Raw genomic sequence first — 24,162 nt, 5'->3', positions numbered from 1 at the left:
CATTATGTCCAAGGATCAACCAGCCTGTGCATTAGGATCTGTCTTGCATGTGTCACTGCAGTTCACTTCACATGCTACTGTAAACCCTCCCCACAGTAAATCCATCACCATCCGTTTTCAGCTCTGATCAACTGTGATACACAGTACAAGCTTCTTCAGATGCACTCAAACAAACACTGGTCTCACAGCAACAGTACTAACACTGTCTATACGTGACAAACAAGGAATATTTAAAAAGAAATAATACCTCATTTACGTAAGTTTTTATATACTGATTAATTCATTATTTTTTGTTCTTGCCCACCACACATATATAGTAGGGGTGTTATTTTCCATTATGATAAAAGGTTTTCTGACATTTTTCACTCCTAATACAGATTAACATAGTGCAGAACAGGGTTAGAAACCTAAAAAAAAATCAAAATATGTTGTTCTGCTTAAAAGGTCATGTGTAATTTTATTTCATCAGTTTAATCCTTTACATTGTTGTCAACTTTGTTTATAGTTCTTTTAAACTGGTTGTAGATTTCACAAAACCCTGAAAATCTAAACCTTGGATTTAACATCCTCAGTTGTCCTCATTCAACAGTGAGCACAGAATATTTCTCAGCTTCCACCCAGCGTTTAGAAGTATCTGGCACACTCACTAGCACTCATGTTTAAGCACTTGGAAAGTGAAAATGGAGCCATACCCTCTCTCTATCAAGTGCTTCCTGATGGCCTGCATAACAAGTAAAAGTAGTCATGTTCCTCTCCTCACCGCTTTGAAGAGAGTGAGAACAGACACTGGATGCCAGCGACGCACACTTGGAATTTCTGTCTTAATCAGGTGATAGAGGACAACAACTGCCTGCTGTTTGCTTCTGAAAATGATGTTTTGCTCAACTTGCGTCTGATAAACTACAATGAGAGGGTATAAATCTGACTGACTAGGTTTCAGAAGATGAGACAATTCATTTTCTGTGAATGATTTAAACCAGTCCTTTGAATAATCACTGTACTAGTAATACTACGTTATTCAGCTCTGGTTCTACAGGTCGACGGTGTGTTATAACATGAAGCTAAAAGAATTAAACAGATGGAATTTTGTTTTTATTTCAAGTGACTGTAAGTGTTAGTAATAATGAAAGCATGTTTACTGTTATCACTATTATTATGACTGACTCATCAGCCGACTAATTATGTTCTGATGAAGGGAAAAGTAAGAGCTGAAAGGACGAGTTGATTGTTTGATGAGTCACTCTGATGGTTCTCACATTTCAGCCGACCTGAAATCTGAACGTACGTCACATACGTCAGGTTTTGGAGAGCTTCCCTGGAAAAACAAGCAAATTTAAGGCGGAAAACTTATGAAGGGTGAAGATAAATTATCTGATTTATCAAGAAAAAAACGGACAGATAGATAGATAATGACAATAATCTGTAGCTACGTGTCAGTAACAGGTAATGACCATTTTGTTTGTTTCATAACTACAAACACATTATCCAGGTGGTAGGTTCTAGGTCAGAGCACACGGTGCCTCGTAACCAGGGTTTTCCGCCAGCACAAACAGCACAACTGCAGCCATTTCCAACCACTAATCACACTTCACCCTCGCTGTAGTGATCACAAAGTTACAAACACACTGCTGCAGGATGGAACTTCATTCCAAAATGGCAGATGCAGCTACGACAAACACTCCACAGCACATTCACATGGAACCTCTGCTTACTTCCCCTAATCAAAAACGCTGAAAGCAGAATTGAACCGCCACTTTCCAACCGCCCGGGTGTCTTTGGTTTCTGTCCTGGATGAAAGAGCTTCCACATTCCTTTCCTGAGGGGTCAGAGGTCAGCCTCTGCACTGCCTGCCTGCCCGCCCGCCACGGCTCCCGCATGCTGAGTGACTGGTATTAACCCCTTCACTGCCTGCTGCAGCCATTCACAGAAACACGCGAGAGGGGTTTCAGGGTTTGTCAGATTCTTCGTGGTGCTGGTGGCACGACGCAGGACCGAATCCGGCCAGACCAGAGCAGGCTTGCAGCCTCTGCACAACCATGATCCACAAAGCAGGACACTGTGGCTACAGAAGCTTCTTGACTTAGCTATACGAACAAACTAAATATAGAAAGTGAGTTCATCGTCCGGAGCTTAGGTGACAACAGCCGCACTCACGGGGAGAGGGGCTGAAGTACTCTGGGGAGATGAACGTGCTGCACAAACATTTGAACTAAAACATAGAAAGTGATTATTGATGAAACAAGAAATGTCCTGTACTGTATGAAAAACAGACCTGTTTCATTAATGTTTAAGGTCTCTAAATTCAAATTACACAAAGCAGAGTCACCAAAAACATTTAGAGTCATGACATTCATTTGTTGACTGATTAGAAAAGTGTTTTTGTGGTTTTGGACAGTTTGGGGTGTTTTAAGGTGCCATTTATGCTGTTATTAGGACAAAATCTTTTATTATTCATGTTATTCATGATTTCATAAACACATTTCTGTTTAGTTCTAAATTTGTGGCATATTTTGGGTAATGCGTCTTGCATCTGTAACTCATTATTGCAGCCTATCTTGGCCAGAACCCTTTTTAAAAACAAGATTAAATAAAAAAATATATATATAAAAAAATAAATAAATAAAATAAAAATAAAAATAAAAATAAAATAATAATAATAATAATAATAAAGGTGAAGTACACTGTCAGCGTGAAACCTGAAACTTGAGGACAGAAGAAAGAGAGCGGGATAAAGAGAAGATGAAAACGGGAAAAGGGAGGGAAAACAGGAGTCATTTGCAGTGGTGGAGTCAGGTCTTTACACCAGTCAAGTGACTCCAGAGAGAGATGAGGGAGGGTGGTGGGGGGTGGGGGTGGCAGGTCATGCTTTACTAAACACATTGACCAGAACTGGAAGACGGGGCAGATGAAGGCAGCATGGCCGCCATCAGTTTCTGAAACTTTTCTTTGATAAATTCAGACTGGGACTGGATGACGTTACATTAGACTTTGTAGGAATGTTTGGTTATTAAGGCAAAGAGGATATAGATGAGAATAACACAGAATAAATAATGAAGAAAAAAAAAAGCCACTGTGCTTTTTCAATGAATAAGTCTGCATCGTAGGGCTGCAACTATATCTGTTGTTTGGTTTATAAAATATCAGTTAACAATAAAAAAAAATGCTAATCACACCATTTACGCTTTGTTTGACCTAAAGTCTAAACCCAAAAAGCTTTCACATTCACATTTCACAAATCTGATTTCTCCACTTAAACATATTTAATTTGCATTCAGAGCATTTAAAGAAGAGATAAAACAAGTAGATGATTCATCAATTTGAAAATTAAATGCCTGCGATTTTGATATGTGATTTATCATGAATTATCTGAGCCTGTAGCAACAACACAGCTCAAACCCCTGATCTGTTTCATCAGTGTTCCCTCCCCCTCTCTCACTCCATCCCCCCCTTCCTCCACCAGGTTTCAGTTCCTCTCCTGCATGTGTTTTCTGGCCCTGAGTAAAGCTCTACACATGGAGGGGGGGTAGAGGGGTGGAGGGCAAGAGGAAGAGTCAGCTCTGCCATGCCAAACCCTCACCCATCCCGACAGTTACTCCCAGCCACATCGAGCCGGGATGTGGCCATAAAACCAGCACTGCTGCCCTGGTGTCCTGGCTAAAGATAGCCCTGGCTGTGGTCTGGTTCAGGGGGAAGAAGGCAGGGCTCATCTAACGGTCACCAAGGAACACCTTCACTACTGAACTGCCTACTTCTCCTGACTTCACCCTGCTGCTACCACCCAGTAAAAACACGTCTTTACATTTCCTTTAACAGACACTTAAAGGCTATATTTAAGACTTTATCTGATGCTTTCATGCCCATTTGAATGTACATTTTCCTTCTGAGTAAACACGACAATGATTTAACTTCCATTCAGATAATGTAAGGTTTACTGATCTAAACACTCTCTGCACAAGATGCGGTGGATTTCCAGAAGCAGAAACAGTGATTTGCTTGAAATAAATAAATAAATAAATAAATAAACAGAATCAGATTTCTTTGTTTTGCGTGATAGTAAACTGAATAAGTTTGCATTTAAACTGTTAGCTGCACAAAACAAATCCAACCAACCAAATGTAATGGCATTTTCTTTGACAAAAGAAAATGCCAGTGAATTTCTATTCACCCCCCTTTTTTTTTAACTATTACAAGAGATTAGCAGTGATGTCAATTCTCCAGTCAGGTGTCATTTAACCACTGCAGAGGAGCCAAAGCTTCAGTGGACGTCACATGCTTCACATGTCACATGCTTTGTGTATGTCATGACATATTCGATAAAAAAACATTTCCACCTCAACCAAGCGTAAAATCTTTTCGCAATATTTTAGCATTTGCATTTCTACACAAGGTTTTTGTTTGCAAATTGAAAATGCACATCAAAACCAGTGGATAGAAACATTTTTACAGTCATAATCCTAATCTGCAGAAAAGAAGAGGCAGAGTCCGCACACTGCTGTGCTCCCACAGTGTTATACTGACAGTTATACTGGCTGTTATACTAACAGTATTCACAGGTGTTGCATTGCACATACAGTTTGTGTCTCTCAAACCTATCAGCAACTGGCTGAAATCCCATGCAGACAAATATGCATCTACCAGCAAACAGTCAGGCACTTATCATCCACAGGTGTCAACAATTAGAAAGTGACATGATATCAGCTACATAAACCATTGCAGTGGTGTTTGTGGTGTCTACACAGTGGGCTGGTCATGACACAGTAAATAGCATCAATAACTAAGGGTCGCTGACATAAATATAAACAGCATTAGAACATACAAAAAATAAAAAAACAGCCTCACCTACAAAATTTCATCAACAGAAAAGCCAGGGTAAAGGACTCCGATCTCTGTGAAACTCACAACAAAAATCCCACAGCTCAGAGAGCTGTGTGACCAAAGACGTCATACAAAGAAAGAATGAAGGAGACAAATGTCCAGAATATGCTTCAGGGCGAACTGCAAACACTTCTTCTTATCATCAAAACAAGATGATCTACTGAGATTGTATGGTTACAGTCAGTAAGCATCAGTCATCCATCTGCAGCACAACAGAGCCATGGTGTCACTAGTTAGTCTTGTAAAACTGTCAACACGCAAATGTTTGTCATATAAGACACAAAAAACCCTCCCGGAGTATGATTAAAAACACACAGTGTGACGGTAACAGAGCAAGTAACACTACAAGTATATTAGAAACACATTAACTACGTTTTAAACTTCAACTAATATATCTGTCCAGTGTGTGTGTGTGTGTGTGTGTGTGTGTGTGTGTGTGTGTGTGTGTGTGTGTGTGTGTGTGTGTGTGTGTGTGTGCTATGTCTGTGCTGTGTTGAGCTGGTGAGGAGGATGTAGGGGTCAGTCAGGTTGTTGGGGGTGACACTGAGTCCACTCTGCCTATTTGACACTGGGAATGTGTCTGTTAGTGAGACTGCAGGCCACACACACTCTCAGACTACACACACACACACACACACACACACACACACACAAACACACACGCACACATACATAAACAAGTCCTCGCCTATACTTTCCCATATGAATGCACAGGCCAGCAAATCTTGACTCACATCTAATAAAACATTTAAAAACATACACACAAGCAACAGCACACACACACACAGGAAAACCTGAAGTCTAACTTAAATTAAAATAGATACATAAATAAGACAGATATTGTTATATGTCTTTTCTGATTATAAATAAAAAAAAATAAAAAAATTTTTTGGTTAGTGATTACTCGTTTTCCAGTAGGTGTGATGGGAGACAGAGTCAGAACAGCAGCGAATATTTTATTCAAAGATCACACACCACAGTTTGTGGATGTGTCTGAAGTGATTTTCACAAAGTGGGAGATATTGTCGCTGTTAAAAATGTATATTTCTGATTCAGAATTATAAGCCAGAGGCCGACATGAAAGGTTTTTGCCCACTCAGCTGTTTGTTATTATGGTTTAAACACAGCACAAGTCTCAGCTGGGAATGAAAGGTGGAGTAAACGAAGTTGCACTACAGAGTCACAAGCAGACAGCTGTTGATAGTGGTACTGAAGAGCAAGGGCCACAACAGCATCTAACAGGACCCAGCTTACTCTGACAGGTTCCTCTACATGCTGTTTAATATGCTGCAGCTAATTAGCTTCTGGCCTGCACACTGACATTAGATGGACACTTTTCCATTGAAGTTAATATTTGGTCGCTTGTTCAAGCTAAGGTGCAAGAAGAGACGTGTGTTCGTGTTTGTAAGTTAGATAAGGAGGAGACAGAAAACAGTATCCATGGTAGCTGTAGTCTTTTGCAGCATCGGTGTAGTTTTACACAGAAAGTGAGGAAAGTTCAGATTTCAGTTTAACCTTAACAGAGGATAAACCTTTCAAAGAGGACACATGGACAAGTTGCCTCAGGCCTCTTTGATTCCTGCTGCTGAAATAAATAAAATCAGTAATAAGTTGGGACAACGACATGCATCAGATTCCTTTTGCATCTTCAACTCATTGTCCTACTTTAATCCCCCCTCCTCATCCACTGCTTCTCCTTCCCACCATCCTCCTCCTCCTCCCTGCCAGTGCCTCTGCTCCTCCTCCACTCTGTTCAACCCTCCATCCCTCACTCCTCCTTTTCTTTTTGTCCCACGTGCCAGTTTAAAACACCCAGAAATCAGCCTGAGCTTGTTAGGAGCCTCATCTCTCCCTCGTTTCTGTAGCTGTTTCCCTTCCATCCTCTCCTGCTGTGGTCACCACAGACGGCACGCGTTTGGGAGGCACCTATCAAAATAAGCAGGCTAGTTTCAAGTCTTCCAGTGTGTATATTCATGTGCAAAAGCTGGCGCACACTGTAGGACATCTCCCACAAACACAGACCACATCAAAGTGGAACGGCATGTTAGCAGAAACGCAAAACAGTATCATCATCATCATTATCATCATCATCATCATCATCATCGCAGCCACGACTGTTATCATCAGTATCATCCTGTCGTCTCGCTCTGTTTCTCTCTATCATTCCTTCGTTCTGTCAACCTCTCTCCAAGTGCAGGCTGGTACCATCAGATTCAGAAAGACATCTGGGTAACACACATCATTCCTTTAACGATGGTTGGGGTTTGGTGGAGACTAATTCAAGAATTAGCTGGCTCCACAAACAAAGACCAACAGGGTGTCTCTCTTGATGCTAATGTGCGAAAAAAAAAAAATTGGGGGTATTTGTTTTTAGAAGAACCTCTCTCACCAACCACTATCACCATCAACACGTTGGCTTGGACATTCTCTGAAAAATGATAGGAAGACGGGTGCACATGCATGTGTGTGTGTGGAAAACTAGTCCTAACAGGTACAGATACTGGATGGATTCTACTTTTTCCAGTCTAGTATTAAAAGAGCAGCATTCTGTTGTGTTTGTTGAAGGACAGGTCAGCTCTGTAACCTACATTTCCAGCACACATTGTGCATTGTTACATTTTCTGTCCACCACATACAGATCAGTAGACACTACATTTTATCTGTAGAGAAGCCTCTAGTGCCCCCCTTCAGATAAAATTAAGGTAACTCCATCAAGAGGCATTATCACATGTTCATTTTAAAATACGCATCTTAATTCATGTGTGACATCACATCATATGTGCAATGCTTCTGTCCAGAAATGTAAAAATTATCATTTTTGCTTGAACCTTAATGGGTAGTAATGAAATTCTTTAAGTTGAAGTAATATTATACCACAATGTAAAATAGTCAAGTAAAAGTCCAGCATTCAAAATTTACAGATGTAAAATAGAAATACTGAAGAGTAAGTTTTCAAAACTGTTCTTCAATAGGGTACTTAAATAAGTGCACCGATGAACCTTTAGCATTTTTATGTGCACAACAAAACACAACAATATGTATATATTTATGATGTTTACACCAGTTAAAACGCACTTTGTCCTCCTTATTGGTAAGAACTAAAAAAACTGACCATTAGCACAGGATATACTGTTTGCTCTGGAAAGCTTTATCAAAATGTTGACACTAAACACATGGGCAGCATGACTGAGTCTAAGGCATGTGTGTGCATGTGTTTTTTGGTGTGTGAAGAACTCTGTGTGTGTGTGTGTGTGTGTGTGTGCAGAGGTGATTCTGGGGAAAGCCCTTCTGGCAGGGAGTCCTGACCGTGACACGGAGCTCCACAGCAGCCGGAGATGTGGGCACAGTGCCAGTGGGCGTCACGCCAATCGCCCTCCCTCCCTCCCTCTCACTCTCTCTCTTCCTCTCTCCATCATGTTTAAAGAGCAGAGCGTTTACAGACACTACAAACGCACACTTTTACGACTGCCTTTGCCATACCATATATACAGTACATAACTATACAATATTCACTGTTTTAGATATGCAATATTGAGTCTGAAATCAGAACATCTACTCTGTCTGTTCACCAGATAACAGCAACAGAATTAAATGTAACACCTCAGTACCTGCATAATAGTGTTTAAACAGCCTTTGAAAGCTGATTATTGATAGGGCTAACACGTTAGCAAACAGTAGCTGTTTTCCATATGAAGCAAACACTGAACAACATTATAATTTATTTTGATTTTTGTTTTTCATTTCCACCTGATGAATATAAGTCAAGTATTTGCATTTTTTTAACCCTTGTTTGGTCTCCACCACCCCCTCAGGAAAATCTCTGGCTCTTTAGCTGCTAAATGCTCCAGTTTACCAGCTAGTCTCTAACAGTGTCTGTCTGCTGTTTGGTGCTGGACAAGTGGTGTTTTAACGCTGAAAACAGCTTCCTGCTCTGCCTGGAAACAAAATTAATGAGAGTGAATCAAAACAGTAAAGTTGTAGGCCAGAAAACCAAAACAGAGAGCTGAAACATGCTAAAGTGCGGAGTAGAGCTGAGGGGAGAGCGGGGTGATCGTTTTCTGTGGGTTCATCAATGTGAGCTACTCGTCTCATATTTCGCATTATTATTTGATTCACTTTTATTAGGAACAATTGATAAGAGAAACTTTAATGTTTAAGGATTTTGCAAGAATTAATGCACATGACAGTGTGCTAGCTTGTAAACAACAGAACTAGGTTGTACTGTATTTGTAACTTAGCTGGTTATCAACACAAGACTGTATTTTCTGTGGCATGTGAAGATGATGTGGATCGTAACGTGTTGCCTTTCCTCTCCATTCCCGTACCCTTCACTGCTCAAATCCACAGTCCAAATGAATTTCAAGCCACAGTGACATGTAATTACTACTTTAGGCCACAGAGGCCGCTGTTTCTGCTGCTCAGCTAAACTTACATCGTCTCACTTTAAGTAATATTTTGAATGTAGGACTTTTACTTGTAATGCAGCATTTATACAGTGTGGTAGTGTTAATTTTAAACACTTCTTAGGAAATCAGATTCATGCAGATTCAGGGGATTTTTTGGTTTGTTGTCTTTATTGTTCATTTTGTGTTATCTTAATTTCTGGTGATTATCCTCACACCCTTGAATATAGTTGGGTCAACATTTCAGTAGTATTTTACACTTGCTGTCACAGTAAATAATTGCGGAACATTTTTAATTCAGTCAGTCCTTGTTCAGTTTGGTTGAGGCTTTACTTTATGCTGCACATAGGTGTAGATGTACAGTAGATCTTTACTGTTTTGCTAAATCAGACCTGTGATTATTTGCATTTGTTTTATTTTCTAATGCCATAGTACTAAAATAAAGATTTTGTATCGTGAGGTGAAGTGTTGTCATAGTCAACTGTTTACTGCTCAACAAGCAAATAAAAAAAAAAAAAAAACATGTATCTATGAGAAGACTGATGCACAATACACACACACACACTTGCACACAGTGATTATCCAGTTGCTCTGATTGAAACACATGAAGCCTGTGGTCTGAGCCAGTCCATCCAGCCGCTGGGACTCTGACACTTTTGTTTCCCTGGGCTGCCACTGGCTCTCTCTGATTCAGATGGGGTCAGCAACAAACAATCTCTAAGTTTGGCAACGTCAGCTCAGCTTAAAACAACAGGCATTGTTCAACGGGCTTTTGTTTACAGAAATCTACAGGTTTCAATAGACCCCACAGCCTTTTCCACTTTTTTTTTCTCTCCTTACCCCTCTCATTTGACTGCTAATTTCCCTCTGTTTTGTTTCTTGTTTGCTGAATGCCCCCACACCCAACCCCGTTCCTTCTTTATCCATTCTCCTTGTGTATTTTAAAAGGATGTTCAGGGTTATGGAAGGGAAAAGGAGGAAAGTAGTGTGTGGGGGTTGCGGGGAGGGGGGTTAAAGGTAGAGACTTGTAAAAATAACATTCTTGCATAAACAGGGCCTTGAAAAACGGGCAGTGGGTAGCTTGCATTCCTTGAATTTTTTTGAAACTTGATCACGTTCTGAGAATCGGAGGCCGCAGGCACCTTCAGCAGATGACAGCCGTGCGACAAGCAAGCAGGAGAGAGAGAGAGAGAGAGAGAGAGAGAGAACACAACAACATAACAAGAACGAGATGAAAAGAGCAGAGAAAGCAGCCAGCTGACAGGAACAGAGTGAAAGAGAAAAAAAAAGACTGAGAAGGGCAGAACACAGATGTTCAAAACATCAGCCGCTGATATACACGTGGGGGTATTTCACTTCAAAACAGCAGCGTGACATTTTGTGCATGAGAGACAGAAATTGGCTCATTCTGTATTTCTTGTTATTTTTGAAAGAGAAACATAAGGTATACTGCAAATAACTACATCACACGCTGAGGTCCCAGAGTCACAGGCCTGACAGACGTGCCGCTTCACCCGTTAAGCTTCACCTGAATCCGTTCTTGCTCTGCAGTGTCAGAGCTCACAGATGAGTCTTTGTACTGAAGCTGAGCAGGTCCTACTGGGTAACTGATCAGAGGTGGGCCACACAGTCTGGGACACAGGGGAAAGGGAAGCTACACAAATATGGCCTGCACTAGATGCACAATACACACTGGTGAAGCAGTTGTACAGGTTTCTATTAGAGCTGCAGCTAACAGCTGTTTTCAGCTGTTAGCTGCAGCTAATATAATAATTCATCTGAAAATTACTTTATTGCTTAGTTGTTGTTTTTTTTTTACTGTAAAACTTCAGAGGATGGTGGAAAACGCTTTTTATACTGTAAATACAAATTCAAATGGCTTCTTCTGTCTGACCACTGGTTCAAACACAAGGTTTACTATCATATAGGATAAGACAAAGAAAAGCAGCAAATCCACACATTTAAGAAGCTGACACCGCTGAATGTTTGGCTGATGGCTGCTGATTGATTGGTTGATTGGTTAATTTTCTGATTAATAGGTTAACTAACTAACTGTCTCAGGGATGAAATCCAGTGCACCTGACTGATACTGACCACATTAAGTGATTAGGTACTGGCCACAGCCTGACCAATCCACATTAAATCCACTGTCAGTGTCATTGTAAAATTCTCTGTTTCCACTTTTTTGCTACATTCATTTTGTTTTTAACCCACAGAAGCTTTGGCTTCATGTTAGATTAAAAAAATGATCCCAAAGAGCTCCACACACTGTGTGGTGCTCACAGCTGCTGTATCAGAATAGTAGAATCTAGCTTCAGCTCTAGTATCTATTAACCAGTTGTAGACTTTTATATATGAACCACGACTGGTACAAAATTACACTGTGACTAAGAAGAAGGTTTTTGACCATCAGAAAGTAAACTTAGCCTGAAATTGCTAAAAACGTCATTATTTGCTGATATATCATGTTATGCTCTGCAGTAAGAAGAAACTATCCTGGTTCAACTCATCACCTTGTTTTGTCTGGATATTTCTCACTGTTCAGAATGGATGTCAGACATGTTTGTTTTATACTATCTCTAAATATCTGACTGAGACAGATTTTTGGGTTGTTTTGCCTTTGTATGTCAGCACAGTACAAACTCTTAGCTTTAAAGGATAAAGCTGAAACTATTCTATTGTTTTCTTGTTGTCAGCCAAAACTAACAATGTGTAACAATGTGCAACTTTCTGACTTCATTTCTTTAGTGTCTCTTGGCCTATGGAAACATGGCACTGAGGAATAAAGTATTTCAAACTCTACTGCTTGGCATTCAGAAACAACTGGTAAGCAACCTGATAATGGGAGACCAGTAAAACCTCTGAGGTTTCACCACAATTAGCAAACATAATTTATTTTAACATATGAACTCTGCACAATGTTTGGAGTTGCCCTTTCACACATGTAGCACACAGCTGAAGACTGTCCATGTCAGACGCGTCCTCACCTATTGGAAATGCTCTGTTTGGTTTAGGTGAGGGGTGGCACCTGAGCAGAGCGTGAGGAGAGAGGACAGAAACGTCATCAAAACACCCACACGCTCACCATGAACTCTCCAGACAGTGACCTCTGCTCTATTCACACGTCAGCTCAATGGGACATTACACTGACTTTGTGCAAGGGAGCACAAAGTTCTTTTTAATGTTCCTTTACTGTAAAGTCTACAGAAACACCAAGTCGGCTTCAATCCAAAGCATGAGCACGCTACATAAAACTGAATTCAAAGTTTAAAAGAAACAAAAAAAAAAAAAAAAGAAGAAGATGGCTGCAGTACAGGCCTGTGGCAGCACAGCATGTCTGCTGATGTCTATAGTTTGCTGACGTCAGCGAGTCACTGGCTGCAAAGGATTTAAGCTGTTTAAGCTTCTGTTAACTTGTCTACTTATATTTAGTGATTATTTACAAATGTGATGTGGGTGTAAACACGCACAAATTAAAACTGAAAGCTGGAACTTTAACCCAGTATGAATTCATTACAAATCTAATTTTAGCATCACAGAGCTAACACAACAAAAACACAATAAAAGAATGCAAATTAACAGGACGTTGACAGGTGTAACATACAGAAGAAAGAAAGAAAGAAAGAAAAGAAAAAAGAAAGAAAGAAAAGTAAAAAGAAAGAAAGAGAAAGAAGGGTTTTGTTGGGACAGAGTAAGGAAGAACTGACAGGGAGTCTGTGCAGAAAGAGTGTTGAACTCAGGAGTTATTCATTAACACATTTTAACACAGCACTTTCCTTCTCCTTCATTTGAATGACTGGGATGCCAGAGGGTGGTCTTCCACCTCACTACCTCTCCAGCACTTTTCGTGTGTGTGTGTGTGTGTGTTTGAGAGAGAGAGTGGGTAGGTGGGTGGGGGGAATGTAAGGAGCTCTGTTAGGAGCTTTGTCTTTCTCTGAGAAAGGTTTAGGTTTCAGATGGAGGGTAAAATAGTTAACAGATTGCCCAGCATCCGTACCACAGCTCTTTACTGCACACCCATCCTCGGCCCCCTCTGTTCCTACTAGCAACACTCCCTGTCAGGGTAAAACTCACTGACTCAGCCGCTCCACACGCAGAGAGTATTCCCTGCAAACCACAGTAGAACTAAATCAGATCTGAATCAGATCAACCACTGATAGATCAGTAAAAGTATTGATTGGGTTCTTGGTGGCCATGCTGCCATCTAGCTGAGAATGGAGGGAGATCAACCGGCCATCTTCACATCCTCACAACAACAACAACAACCACACAGCGGCTGAACAACTTCAAACCAGGCCTAAAGAACTAGAAGATAAAAGGATAATAATCAACTGAATCTGTCCGAACTTTCATTGATAATCTGTGCAGTGATGTTACCTCATATCAACAGCTTTATGCGTTGATTTCTAAATATTTAGCATCAGGACAGGTGAGAAGGGAAACATGGTTACACACAAACACTGAGTCTGTTGAGCCCATCTGAATCCTCTGATATGAAGCTAACATACCTCCATTACAGCGGCTGTCAACATAAAGGCTGAGCCCCTGACGGGGTCCCAAGACAAGTCTAAGGGGTAACAAGATGACTGAGGAAGGAATAAGAAAAATCAAAACATCCGGTATATTTTCCAGTTACTACAGTGGATATGTACTCAACCTTCTTCAAAATCTTAGTAACTATCACTGGCTGCTTCAGTTATATAACTCTGGACTGGACCTGCTGAGACATTCAAAGTCAGGAAACAGAAACAGCAAGATTTAAAAAAAAAATCTTTTTGCATCTTTTTACTTGTGTGTCTCTCTCTGTTGCAGTGGCCAGTTTGGTGACAAATCAGATGCAGCGTATATCTGGATAAATGTCCATTCTCCATGTTGCACTTCTTAACGCCTTAAAATAATTATTAAATGAGACCACACTTGCAATGATCAGCAGAGCCGCTCTTCTTCCATGAGACAAAACCTCAAAAAAAAAAAAAAAAAAACACAGAAACTTAGAGGAACGTTAAGTTCTTCAATCTGGGAAAGAAAGGACTCTATTTGTATCAACTGCTCACAATTCATGTCCACACAGAGGCCATAAGCCATAACTAGGGGCTGTAAGAAGATATTGTCTCGTTTTAATGGGTCTAAAGTTAAAACAGGAAATTTCAAATTTTGATTTGGAATCTGGGGATTCCTTTCCATTTTAAAACTTCCCTTTTTTTTGTTCTTTCTCTCAGTGTTACCCTTCTGGCCCGGGATGGACTCACAGAGCACTTTGACTTAATAGATATGTACACACACACACACACACACACACACACACACACACACACACACACACACACACACACACACACACACACACACACACACACACGCACACAGATAGCTGCTACTGAAAGTCACTCACTGGCAAAATGAGACCATCCGACCAAACCGGCAGAGTGAAGAGGAGGCTGATGATGTGACCGGATTGGCCAGGCCACACTGGGGCGGGGGAGACAGGAGAGGGGAGGGGGTGAGATGGGGGTGAGTAGCAGGGAGCGAGGCAGCGTCACGTGACCGAGTCCAGCAGAGAGTGTTATAATAGGCCCCCTCTCGGAGTAGAGAGGCAGAGGCTGGATGTGAACCAAAATCCCTCTACCACACACAGGCTGGCCATTGTTGGCTATTCACTGGACTCCATCTCGGGGCACTTTATCATTCAATTAGGACAGCTTTCACACCGCACACCACAGAAAAGAGGCCTTCAATCAAACTGAAAACTTCACACTGGCCCTGGAGGGGACGCAGAAAGGGGACTCGCAGTTGTCACCCCACTTTCATTTTTCCAACTTGTTGTTGTTGTTCACCAAGACTTTGAGTGGAAAGAGAGAGAGAGAGAGAGACAGAGCAGAGAGAAAGAGGGGGAGAGAATAGATGGAGAGATGTGAGGAAAGAGGAGGAAGTCCCTCTGAGTACCATTACATGTTTGGTAGCGTGTGTGTTTATGAAGCTGGTGGAATGCATTTGAGTGGGTGAAGGGTTAAATTTGGTAAGTGGTCGTCGGAGGAGGGGGGGGACAGAGAGCAAGAGCATGAAAAAAAAAGAGCGTGAGGAAAAGGGGGAAAATTCAAAGCTCTGAGAAGAGAATGGCACAGAGGAGTATACTCGAAGGAAATAATGAGAGAGAGAAGTATGCTTGAGAAAAGAGGGGAGATGGGGAAATGTGCTGCGTGGGGGGAGAAGAGAGGCAGCTCAGCAACTGATCAAAACACAGCAGTAAGAGCGAGAGCCGGGAGGGGGGAGGAAAGGAGGACGCAGGTTGATAAACAAGTTAGAGGACGGAGAAAAGCAGAGAAGCTAACAGGTGAAGAAGGACATAGAAAAGTGCTGCTGGTAATCAGGAAACCTTCCTGGGATCAGATGAGAAAATCAGCCACTGGACCTCAAATTTAGCTTTTGAACCTAAACACTAAATATCTCATTTATAGTGAACTATAATGTAGTGTATTACCATACTAGTCAACGACTTTAACTCCTCTTGTGAAACATCTGGTAAACAAATAATAAATAAGTGACAATATCATATAACACAGTCTACAAATTTAATATGAATTTGAAATGTTACATTGTCTGTTTATTATGTTAATATATTCATTTCTATCATTATTACATATTTCTAAAGTAATTAAAATGATTATATAAGTTATTTTTAAAAAGTTCATTTTGAATATTCATTGATTTATAGATATTTCTTCTCTGCCATGATGACAAAATAAATCACACCTCAGCTGAATGCTCTTGGAAAAAACAAAACAAAACAAAAAAAAAACAGTAAGGTCCGAAAACTAATCTCACATTCAGGTTGCCTTAAGAAGTTGTTTTTGTTTTGTTTTTGTTGTTTTTTGTTTGTTTTGTTTTTGTTCTGTTTTTGTTTGTTTTGTTTTTGTTTCTTGTTTTGTTTTGACTCGTTTTTTTTGTTTTGTTTTGCGTTGGCATTTTGCCTTTATTTTGACAGTCGTCAGCTTGAAGAGGCACCAACAGGAAACAAAGGCAGAAAGATAGGTATGACGTGCAACAAAGGTCCCCCAGCTGGAACTGTTTATTTACAGTTTCATACCCACTAACAAAACCAAAATGCACAGTAATGTCATCTCTGCTGGATCCTTATAAAATATGCTACATTATCATTTATAGTCAGTCATTAGAATTAGCTCCACGCTGCTGGTAACAAATAAATAATACATAATTTGAACATAGTTATAAGTTTAAGATCATTTTAACCAACATTAAAATGAGCCTGAGTTGTACTGACAATACTTATGGAGTTAGACTTTGAATGCAGGACTTTCACTTGGAACAATATTATTACACTGTTCTAGTTTTTCATTAAAAAAAGCATCTGAATTCTTCCACTGTATCAATTACAGGGAATCTATTGGTTACCACTACACGGTGTATCTGATCTGTAACAAGAAACCAACCATGCATAGAGTAATGGCAGACATGAATGTCTCACAGTCCCTGAGTATTTGATGTAGAGACTAAATGGTTGTACGGTGCATCGGTGTCAATCATGCTCTCTACATTTAAAGGTGAAGACAGAAAGACCTTTCAGGTAACTGATGATGCTACTTGCCCTCTTCTTTTTCTCTATTCTCACATTACTTAGACTATTTCTTCTCAAAGACAAATCTTAGGCGGCAGCCAGTCACTCAATCAATACACCAATCAACTCATTTATTTCAATTCTCATTTTCAGTCCCCATCTCCCAGCTGCATTTCAGTCAGTGGAGAATTTTCTTTTGTCTACCGAGGGAGTCGGAGGTTTTGCTTGGCATTATTTAGTGAGCAGGGGATTGTTGAGCAGGGCGGGGTGGTGGAGGCGTTATTAAAAATCACTTCAGAGGAAGGAAGAGGGGATGTGTCATCAGACACTCTGGCTACATTCTGCTTTCTCCCGCTTTTTCTCCTGCTCCCTTCTTACCCGCTCCTGAGAATGAATCAGGAGCAGTGCAATCATCTGCCACTACTACTGTAGCTGTGTGTGTGTGTGTGTGTGTGTGTGTGTGTGTGTGTGTGTGTGTGTGTGTGTGTGTGTGTGTGTGTGTGTGTGAGTGAGTGTGTGAGTCAGGAGTTAACGCTCTCCCTCTCTCTCCCTCCACATGGACCAGGTTTCATCCCATTCGCTGACTCACAAATCAGCATCTCTGGGCTGTGCTGGACAGACCCGGTCCAGATATATTACTGTGCCGGTAACACACACATAACTCTGTGCTGAGTCATGTGTTGAATCTCAACAACACTTTGACATGCATCAGTCCTTTCCCTGCATGTACATACTAGACTGTCTAGTAGTGGTGCATTCCTCGACTACAGCGCACGATACCATTGCACCACAACACTTCCAGTTTGGCTCCAAATCGCAGTTTAGAATGTGAACAGATAATAACAGGAATGCTGGTGATCATGAATCCGTTTTTATTTCTCAGACTGGGTCTGGCTTTAGCTCTTTTCCAGCCCATTTTTTTTTTTGGCAAACCTCTTCCAAACAGGAAATCATATCACTCCTGCTTGACGGCCAAAAAAAAAAATCTTAAAAATGAACTAAATGACAGGGAAGGAGGGAGAAGAAGTGGCTTAAAGCAACAGGTAAACTTGATAGTTTTGGTTCTGCCCTGTTTCATAAATGCATCTCTGTCCATGTCTCATACAGTTTGGTATGAGTAACCTTAGAGTGCAGACACTTCTGGGAAAGTTTTTGTTCTTTAAAGGAAGAGTTATCACCTGCTAAGCTCCAAATGCTGATAAGATTCATTTATAGTAGAAAAATGAGTCAAGTTCATGTACCAGTCTGTCAGGCAAATATTTTTTAATGAAAATAATTAATGATTCATTTTATTACAGATTCATCTACTGGTGTTTTTAAGTAATTATTTAGTAGCCTATACAAAATGTCAAAATAATTTCATGACACTGTTTTCAAATTAATAGTCTACATGTATGCATAAATAGCTTTTTTTTGTGGAGAGTTTTATAAACTATTCAATTAACAATGTCAAAAATATAAAAATAAGTAAATAAATAAAACATATAAAACTATCTGAGAGGCCGGAACAACCATGTTTTTTACTTTCACTAATTCATTTTTTATGGCTTGGTCAATCAATTAACTGGTTTTCTTTGTCAGCACTAAAAATAATAATTATTATAATTATTATAATATAAATAATAATTACATTATAAAAATAGTCTTTGGTACTGTCACAGTATGCCCTTGCTGTCCACCATTAGAGCTGAAATGATCATTAAAAATTTAATCTGCAACAATTTTCATAATCAACTTGTTATTATCCAAAGAAAATGACAAATAGTCAGAAGCTGTTTGCAGCTTCTTACAGGGTTTTCTTACTTTTTATGACCGTAAACTGACTATCTTTGGATTTTGGACTGTTGTTTGGACAAAACTAGTATTTTGAATATATCAGCTTTATAGTTGCTCCAACTGTGCATCAATTGAATCAGTCAAATTCAGTTTCTGATTGGCTGGCTGTTAAACTGTCTAACGAAAAACAGCAGTGTCAAAATATCTGCCCACATATTTAAAAAGAAAGAAAAGTACACTTCAGAATGGTTTTCTACGACAGGAACTCTGTTACAGTTCATCTTGAATTACAAGCATTTTTGTCACAAACGGGAGTAAATACATTTTTAAACTTGAATAAACTATATTTGTCACTATTAGAAAAATTGTACATGGCAGCGCACCACACAGGTCAATAACTACCCACAAAATAAACAGAAAAAAACTGATCAAAACAACAAAGCTGAAACAATCAAAGGCTATAAGCTGGAAAACTGTGTGAAATTAATAAAAAAAAAAAGTATTTGATAAATAAAATAAATAAATAAATAATAAAAACTTAAAAACTGAATCAATTAGTGAGTTGACCAAAGAATTATTCAGTTATTCAAATTAACTGAAATAAAAACAATCAGCAGATTAAACAATAATGAAAATAATTAATTGCTGCCCTAGAACACACACACAAAGAAATGAAGCCCATGCACAAAAGCACAAAAATTACTTTTAAAATTAAGAGTTTAAAACTTTAAAAGTTTTTTTTTTTTTTTTTTCCCACACTGAAACATGGAGGTGACTGAGTTTATGGCTTCCTAAACTCAGTGGCAGCTCTCATAGAAGTATCTCATCATTCTGAAACTGAAAATACAACTTTCTGTTGCACAACTGTTACAGGAAGACAGACCAAATGATACTATAACAAAAAAATCTTCAATGCAGCAAACTCCAACATTAGTCTCTGCAACTAAGAGGCAACAAAATTTCTGAGCCACTTCTTTGGACAGATCCACCGTGCAAGCACCACATGCAAATGGTAGGAAGACCCTTTAAATACTATCTGTAATACAACTATGAGGATGTCAGGATATCATAGTTATATGTTTTTTCTAAGTACTGAATCCAGCATGAAGGCAAGTTTTATTTGGTTAATAACTCAGGCAAATTCAACTCTGATAGTCAGGTCACGCAGATTTTCCATTTCAAAACATCTTAATTTTACCTGACGCAGACCTGACTAAATGATTTGTGTGGACAGGAAGAGATAAGTGTAGCAGTAACACACACATATACCAAAAAAGTAAATGACAGAGGGTTTATAGCTACATATTTATTCATAAATGCATATTTATTCATAAAATGTATTCATGAAATTTTGTTTTACTTTGGATTTTGACAAATTGACTTTCCATACCACTGCAACAAATCGATCCTCCTTTACCTGCTGAAGAGCTTCAACGTTCACTCTTCACTTGCAGAAACAGTAACTGGCAAAATAATCTCTGTAAACCGCACAATGAGGAGTGATTCTGGAGCTTTCGAAGTAATCACACAATCTTTGTCGACAGATGGAGTTCACCCACTTCAAGTCACGTCAAGGAACTGAATGATTGCTAAACCCCGCCCCCAAACAGTGAAATGTCCTATCATAATTTAGCAACCATAAATAGGCACAGCAGGCTTGTCGAGCTTTGTTGAAGCAGTGTTCAAATGGTTGTAGGAAGAGAGATGCTCTGCATATAAAAGGTTTGGATGTTGGGGTTGTTTTTAGCCTTTTCACAGCCAAAAACATAAGCCAAAGTGTAAGGAATGGATAAAACCATGTGTTTATCTCCTCTTATGTTAGCTGTTCATTTTAGTAAGTCTGGCAAACTAGTTTACTGCCGACAGTAGCAAACTAACCCAGAGTTACTTCTCAAGCCAAGGAGCATTTCCTACTAAATTATTTTGTGGTGCTAAAGATTACGTTAAAAGATCCTTGAAAGGTAGCACATCTGCCAGCTGTGTAACAGCTAATAATTCCCCACTGTGTCAAAGCCAGTCCAGGATACTACTATATCAGAGTTCAGGATAAAGTTTCCAGTTATGCACTGATCTTTATTAGACTGGGGAAGTTAACAGTCCAGCAACTTTGGCTAAACTTGTTACCTGAGACGACATTACATTTATCAGCCTCGCTAGGTATCCTCATCCTAAGAGCCTCTTCTCTGCCAAAAGTGAAAATCTAACTCCTGTCTGCTTGTCTAAATATGTACAGTAAGCTATGCACCTAAATTCTCACACTTGTAATACTAGTGTGATGTAGCTTTACACTGCAATATAACAACAATGCTGTTTTATTTATTTCCATATTTTCCACGTGGATCAGCTGGTATTTATCCTGACTTTTTACCTTGGACATGCTGCTTTACCCTCAGCCTTTAAGCACAATACCAATTATTTAGCCATCGAGTGAATACTGAAGATATTTTCACAACGTTTTCATTTAAAACAAGTCAGTTTGAAACATTAAAAAGTCAGCAGGAGTCAGGATTTGCAACCAGATCATGAGGCTGTGTTAGCATAGCTAGCTGACTGCTCTGATAAAATTTGCTAGTTGACATTCATTGGTTTTTTTTTCAACCCAGTTTCAATGAAACCACAACTGCTTCCGTACGATGAAAGCCTCGACAGACTAACCGACGCCTCGACCCTAACCCCGCACTCAAAGGTTTCATCTAAACTGGGTCGCAAAAACAATACAAGCTGGCAGCTGTCATTCAGACCTGAAATCAAAACTTACAAAAAATTTTACATTTGAAAATCTGCCATTGTTCACCATAGTGAACAGCAAGACCAGAGAGTTTGTCAGGTGTAGCACCAGTAACTAAAAGGGGTGAGGGCTTAGTGAGCAGTCAGTTGAGATTGTTTTGTCAACGGCTGTTTCCAGGGTCAGGAATCAACTTTCAGACTTAACTTGGATCAACATGGACCAGAAGTCTTGCTCAGGCAAAATACACATTCAATTCCATGACAACGGGGCTAAACTCTGTTGATGAGGATCATGTGAAGTGATCAAAAGCTACAAAACAGCCACTGAATGGACCTTGTGGTGAGACAGTTTTTTGACAGTTCTTCAAGCTGAGGTGCACACTGCATGTCTGCAACACATGTAATAAAATCCACCAAATGACCTTTGTCACATGGCATCCCTTCTGCCACGGTGTCTTCTCACCTCACCAAACTCAACCTGAAAATTTTAAAAATGCTATAAAATATCACAAAGTTTGCACCTATTTGGCTCCCCTTACTGTGAGTCACTTCTGTTTCCTACTTGTGTTTATTTGCAACAGTCCCTCTTAATCCACAGTGGATCATCTTTGAAACCAACAGACTTTCCTCTATTCCCAAGTCAGTCAGTGCCTAAGGTTAAGTACAAGTCTATCAGTGTCTGAGAGACGACCCCCTAAACCAACGCTGTGTTTACTGCAGAGAGAGAAAAGCCTATTAATAAATCTGTTGCAGACAGCCTGGCGGAAGTGGCCTGGGGGCTGTAAACTCAGTCTGGGAGAGACGGATAGGATGAAGGGCAAAACAGAGAGGGATGGATGGACAGAGTAAGAGAGAGAAAAGGCGATGAAGGAAAAGAAAAGGAGACGACGGAAAGAAATGAAGATACATGGAAATGGAGAAAGGAGGGAGAAGGGAAGGGAAAAGAGGGAGAGGAAAGCGGGTGTGTGTGTGTGTGTATAGCTTGTGTGGTGTAAACCATGGGTGCCAGTTGATGGATGAATCTAGGTTCTGAAAAGCCACAGCTGCCCCGCTCTTCCTAGAAAAAGATCCACAAGGAAAAGTGGCAGTATGTGGTTCAAGCATCTAGCATCCTCTTACTATTTCTGACCGGCATACTGCAGGACCCGTCAGAATGTGCGCTGGTCCAAAAAGCCTCTGCCAGAGAGTGAGTAAATGAGAGCATGTGTGCTGCTATTATTAACGTTGTGCTTATGCATAATAAAAATGAAAATGTGAAGGTTCTTTTTTACTTTAATTAGCCTTGTAAATATCTGTGTGTGTGTGTGTGCGCGAGCTGCCCTGTGCTGCACATTCGTCTGTTTTCAATCAGTCTATTACACAGCAAAGCATCATTCTTCTCTCTGTCACGGCTGCCAACTGAATGTAGTAAATGTATGTAGTGTTGTATATACTATAAAGGAGGTAAAGAGTGATGTTTTGTGCGCCCAGCACGTTTTATCTCCAATAAAAACCCTGCTAATTTGAAGTGAAAGAGGGACATGAAAACGTTTAATTTCAGAAGTTTATTTTATGAATCAGATCAGTGATCAGCTCTCATGTTAAAGATAGAAATGAAAAGTGTTTTGCCTGTACTTGCTCTAACAGAAGGTAACTATTCAGAAAAATCCATCAAAATCCCATCTGTTGGTGAAGACCATGACATGAAGTTCAAAACGCTAAAGTAGTCCTTGAGTTAACATCATTTGGTAAAACTATCGTTTCCATGGTCATGAATGACCTTTCACACTCAGCACCATAGACTGTATAAGACATGGACGTAGCACCCGTGACATCACCCATTGGTTTCGGGGAGTCGGTTGACCAAACCATGGGCATTTGAGCTGCGCCATCTTAAATTTTAGTGGGAGTGTACTTTCCATATTTGGCAAAGAGGCGGTTACTCTACGGGCCAGCCGGGGTCAGCCGCCCGAGAACCTGGCCACTTAGCAAGGAGCAACCGAGCTAGCCTAAGGCTAATCAGCTAGGCTAACAAGCTAAGCGGCAGCTACACGCAGCTACATCCACCACACGACAGTCCCCGAGTCCGACCCGACTAGCTCGACTCCTACGACCGCGACACAGAGCATCCAACAGAGATCATAATGTTGTTGCTGTGTTTTAAACATGACTGTTTCAGATGGAGAGGTTTTAGATGGAGCTGCAGGGTTTGGTGGAGTTGTGAGGGGAAATTTATTTCTAACCTGTTATTTAACTGTGAAACAATCATTATTAATTCATATTGATAAAATATATTAAAAAGTTACATTGTTGTTATTATTATTGTCATTATTATTAATGATAAAGATCAAAATAATGATGATAATAATATATTAAAATGTTTAATGTTTAATATTTAATATTTACCGGCTTTCACCGCTGCCTCCACCCACTATCCACTTACAGTTACAGCAGCACACAAACAACAGCAGCCGCTTACTGACGGAGCTGCTCTGTCAATGCAATGTTTAAACAGAAAAATGAGACGAAATAAAATTGTAGCCTAGTATTCCCGCAATAAACGGACTCTGAGAGCACGGAACACACCGCAACAGCGTTCCTAACATTATCCGCTCCGATCCTCTATCTGTATCAGCAGCGACCATAAATCGGCAATTAAGTCATAAGCCAGCGGCAAAATATGCCAGTACATGCTAATTAGTGCAAACATCCAGGTAAAATAGGGAGAAATTTACTTACCGAAACTGCAACACAGACTCCTTAGACGGTCGGTTAGTACAGTCTACACTACAACAAGCCATACTGTCACAAAAACCTATCCGAACATTG

At 40.0% G+C, this 24,162-nt stretch overlaps 1 protein-coding gene across 2 annotated transcripts in view; it reads right to left on the bottom strand.

The window, feature by feature from the left end:
- The window catches only part of plagl2 (pleiomorphic adenoma gene-like 2), a 41,706-nt gene that overhangs the window by 11,425 nt on the left and 6,119 nt on the right, over positions 1-24,162 (bottom strand). The window contains exon 1 of one of the 2 annotated variants that reach the window (XM_041045826.1): positions 1,713-1,953. The exons of the other annotated variant lie outside the window; for it this stretch is intronic. The gene's annotated coding sequence lies outside the window, so the exon portion shown is untranslated. Of the gene's footprint in view, positions 1-1,712; positions 1,954-24,162 lie in introns of those variants that run through there. 2 annotated transcript variants of the gene reach the window in all.

This window comes from Toxotes jaculatrix, chromosome 2 (assembly GCF_017976425.1).
Source record: "Toxotes jaculatrix isolate fToxJac2 chromosome 2, fToxJac2.pri, whole genome shotgun sequence".
Lineage (NCBI taxonomy): Eukaryota > Metazoa > Chordata > Actinopteri > Toxotidae > Toxotes > Toxotes jaculatrix.
The sequence above is the reverse complement of the archived record's forward strand: the minus strand, read 5'-3'. Positions and strand labels throughout refer to the sequence as shown.